Here is a 4,690-nt window from a genome sequence, read left to right as displayed (position 1 = left end):
GATGACGTCAGGCGGGAGAGGCACTGCGCCCCGGGGAGGAAGGCGCTATGAGGCCACGCCCCCCGGACACGCCCCTCGCCAGAGGCCACGCCCACGGTCCGTGTGGGCTCTGGCGGGAGCGGGGACAGGGGACAGCGGGGACAGCGACAGGCGGCACCGGGAACGGCCGGGATAGGGAACGGCCCGGGTTAGGGACTAGGGGGGACAGGGAACAGCGGGGACAGCGACAGGCGGCACCGGGAACGGCCGGGATAGGGAACGGCCCGGGTTAGGGACTAGGGGGGACAGGGAACAGCGGGGACAGCGACAGGCGGCACCGGGAACGGCCGGGAGAGGGAACGGCCCGGGTTAGGGACTAGGGGGGACAGGGGACAGCGGGGACAGCGACAGGCGGCACCGGGAACGGCCGGGATAGGGAACGGCCCGGGTTAGGGACTAGGGGGGACAGGGGACAGCGGGGACAGCGACAGGCGGCACCGGGAACGGCCGGGATAGGGAACGGCCCGGGTTAGGGACTAGGGGGGACAGGGAACAGCGGGGACAGCGACAGGCGGCACCGGGAACGGCCGGGATAGGGAACGGCCCGGGTTAGGGACTAGGGGGGACAGGGAACAGCCTGGTTAAGAACAGGGGTCAGGCGGGACTAGGAGCAGCCGAATCAGTGAGCAGGTGGAACAGGGAACAGCCAGGTTAGGAATGGGGACTAGGCGGGACAGGGAACAGTCTGGCTGGGGAATGGCAGTCGGAACAGGAACAGGCAGTAGGCGGGACCGGGCCCAACCGAGTTAGGGAACAGTGGGCTAGGGAACAGGCGGGACCGGCGACAGCCCGGTGGGACAGGGAACAGCCTGGATTGGGAGCGGGCGCGATAACGGACAGCCGGGTTAGGGAACAGGTGGGAATAGGGAACAGCTGGGTTAGGGAACAGCTGGGAATAGGGAACAGCCGGGTTAGGAACGGGTGGGAATAGGGAACAGCCCGGTTAGGGAACAGCTGGGAATAGGGAACAGCCGGGTTAGGAACGGGTGGGAATAGGGAACAGCCCGGTTAGGGAACAGCTGGGAATAGGGAACAGCCCGGTTAGGGAACAGCTGGGAATAGGGAACAGCCCGGTTAGGGAACAGCTGGGAATAGGGAACAGCCGGGTTAGGAACGGGTGGGAATAGGGAACAGCCCGGTTAGGGAACAGGTGGGGCCAGGACCAAGCGGGGACAATGAACAGCCGGGTTAGGCATCAGACGGGATAAGGGACGGACAGGATGCCTGCACTATGTCTGCCCGCAGGTCCCCACAGGAGGGAGCCTGGGATACGTCTCTTTCCAACACCTGCACATCCAGTTGTCCTAATTCCCTCTGTACCCTGCTTCAGGTGCTTGACCAACATCTCCAAGCTTTTAGGCTGGCAGCATGTGCAGTAACCCTAACCCTTATGTAAAATCACTGTTAAATTACTGGGCCTGGGAAGGTCATAACCAAACGTTTTACAAATTTCCCATCAAAGTGACATCAGCTCTGCTGACCTGGCACATTTGTGACACCATTAGCGGCTTCTGCTTTGCCCCCTGGCAAGAAGCAATCAAGTTGCATTTCAAGGATTTGTCCCTGGAATTTGCAAAGAGCTTGAAAAACCCAACCAAACAATCCACAAAGGATTGCGTTGAGGTTTCCTTAACAGCTCTGTCTGCAACCAGACTAGTTGGGTGCTCCAAGCCCTGTCCAACCTGGCCTTGAGCCCTTCCAGGGATGGGGCAGCCACAGCTTCCCTGGTCAACCTGTGCCAGGGCCTCACCACAGCAGCTGGAGCTGGTTTTTGGGGGAAGAATTTTGCTGCAGCAAACTCGGTTTTAATCAAGTTAATGCTGCCCAAAAGTTTTGGGCAGCATTAACTCAGGGAAAGGCAAAGTGAGAAGGAACAGGCTGGCTTTTCCTGAGCGGGCATCAGGCTCTCAAATGGTGGCCCACGGACATGGTGTTTGCCAGGATTCCATGTTTCCCTTGGACAATGGCCCACAGACATGGTGATTCCCACAATCCAATGGTCCCGGAGGATGGTGGCCCACTGATAAGTTTCCCAGGATACAGTGTCATCTGTACATAGGATGGTGGTCTATAGTCATGGTGTTTCCCAGCATTTGGTGGCTCCTTGGGGATTTGGTGGCCCCTGGGAAGAGGGGCTTGTGGACACTGTGTTTCCCAGGATTTGGTGTCCCCTGAGGATTGCGGCCCAGGTGCGTGGTGTTTCCTAGGATTTGGTCTTCTCTGTGGATGGTGGCCCATGGGCACAGCGTTTCCTAGGACTTAGTGTCCCCTTGTGAGGGCAGCCCCTGGGGCTCAGTGTTCCCAGGATTAGGCTGTCACCTAGGGACAGCGGTCCACGGGCACAGTGTTTCCCAGGATTTGGTGTCCCCAGGCACGGCTCCCCAGGCACGGTTGCCACTCAAGGGGTGGCTGGGGTGTGGCCTGTGCCGGTGCCCCGGAGCCCCGCCGGTGGCGTGGTGCTGCCGCTCCAGTGGGCACTGCCGGTGGCTGGGGATGTAGACCGGCAGGAAGAGGAAGAAGCCGGTGCCCAAGAGGTAGGTGCGTGGGACCGGGCAGGACGAGCGAAGGCCGGGCAGCGAGAGCCCAGCTGGTTCTGGGGAAGTGCCTGGAGCCGCTCTGGTGCGAGCGCTGCGGGTGCAAAAGGGAGCAGCATGCTTGGGTTACTCGGTTTTAATCAAGGTTAATTGGAGCTAACGCTGTGTCGGCTCTGGCACGCTGGTGGGAGAACAGAAATCCCAAAGATGCTTGTCCTGCATCCCGGTGAGGAAGCTCGCCGGAGAGTTTGAGCCGCTCAGCAGTGATTTGCAGGCTGGGCTATGTTTTGGTGCCCGCCTAAATCAAACATACAGCAATTAGTAATTACCAAAACATCTCGGTTCCTTAATTATTAATTACCACGCTGCTCAGTAGCTGTTGCATAACATCCCCCTCGGTGTCCCTGGTGTTTCCTGCCTCCTTCATGCCTTCCCCAGCTCCCAAGTCCCACCAGCCTGTTTAAGCTCAGCTTTTCCAGGTGTATAGGAGCTAAAGGTGGGTATCTGTTTCTGGGAGGCTGTGGGGGAGGACATGGATGAGCTGAGTCCAAGCCCAGGATGAAGGAGGGAGCATCAATACTTTAAACCTGTGGTGAGGTGACCCTGAGCCTCTCTTGGGGATTTAAGTGGGAGTCTTGTTGCGTAAACATGAAGGATAGCTGTTTTGCCACAAAGCTGTCTTCTGTTCATCTCGGAGTGGTGATTCCAGCCCTCTGGCATACCAGCCTGAGGGTTTGGGCTGGATCTGTGTGGCTCCGGGTGCAGGAGAAGGTGTCTCTTTGGAGCACAAAGGCTCTCGTTCCCTGGTTCTGCAAGGCCAGCCTTGGGAATGGGAAGAGATTGTTTTTCTCTGTGGTGGGTCAGATCTTGGAGCGGGATCCTGCTGGGAGCGGCCAGGCGGAGCAGGGCTAGTGGCAGTGGGATGTACAGCCAGCCAGAGGGGACAGCGAGGATGGGCTGAGTGGCTTCTCCAGCCCCTTTGCAGTCTGCTTGGGGCTTTTCACTTACTAAAAAAATCGAATCATAAGAATTAGGAGACAATAGATCAGCTCAGGCAAGTTCCACTGTCGGGAATAATCTCCCTTGGTACTTGCCAGCTTGCAGAAAGGACACGCTTCCTACTGGGTTCCCGTTGAAAGAGCAGCTGAGGAAAAACAAACCCCAGCAGCAGCACAGCCTTTGGGGCTTTCCCTCGGCACAGGAGCCACTAGCTTCACCATGAACCCCCTGGCACAGTGTGCTTCATAACCACTGGGCCAAAGGGAAGGGAAATTAAGCAGGTTTGGAATGTCTAGAGCAAGCTTCACTGTTTCCATGAGGCATTTTCCTCACTGGCATTCCCCCTCTCAAGGCTGGCCGTGGAGCACCCTGCGTGCTGCAGCTGGGCTGTGCAGGACCAGAGGTGTTGCGGTGTCCTCCTTGGGCCTTGGGGTGACTTGCTGCTGGCTGTGTCACCCTGTGTGCCTCAGCCAGAGGATTTTCAGTGTTTGGCCAGGCTATCCCAGTGGTTCTGTTATATACCTCAGTGTTTTACCCACTGCCATGCTCATCTCCAGTCTCATTTTCTCTTCTTTCTGTCTGTTTGGAGCTGGATTTGGTTGGTGAGTGGCCAGAAGACTTTAAAGGATATTTGAGGAATCTCAAAAAAATTTTCTTCACCCCTTTTTTTTTTTTAATCAAAGGAAAACTATTTTAATTTTTCTCCTTCCTGGTGCATGACTGTGATTTCAAAAGTGTTTAAGCTTTGTAAAAGCCCTGGTGCCAGTGTCTTTTAGCCAGCCTGTGTGGACTAGTTTGGAGCTGGGTTGTGCCAGCCTCCCTGCAAGAGGGGATATCCCTCCTAATGCTGCTCTTACAACCCAGCAGGCTTGAGCTTTCCTGGGGAAATGCTGTAATTTTCCATTCAGCCTTAAAAGACCCCTCAATCTCTCTCTGAGCTGCAAATTCAACAGGCACTTCAGTGCATTTCATTTAATGCTCATTTCCTCTCGTGTCACATATGTGAGCAGCCCTGCCAGATGAGTTTGGAGAGTGGTGGTAGAGGAGAGAACTTAAATTGCTGCCAAACACTGGCAGACCCCGTTATCCAAAGCTCCTTCCTGAAGCGAGGATGCTTG

This window comes from Vidua macroura, chromosome 7, assembly GCF_024509145.1.
Source record: "Vidua macroura isolate BioBank_ID:100142 chromosome 7, ASM2450914v1, whole genome shotgun sequence".
NCBI classification, from domain to species: domain Eukaryota; kingdom Metazoa; phylum Chordata; class Aves; order Passeriformes; family Viduidae; genus Vidua; species Vidua macroura.
Note: the sequence above shows the minus strand (reverse complement) of the source record.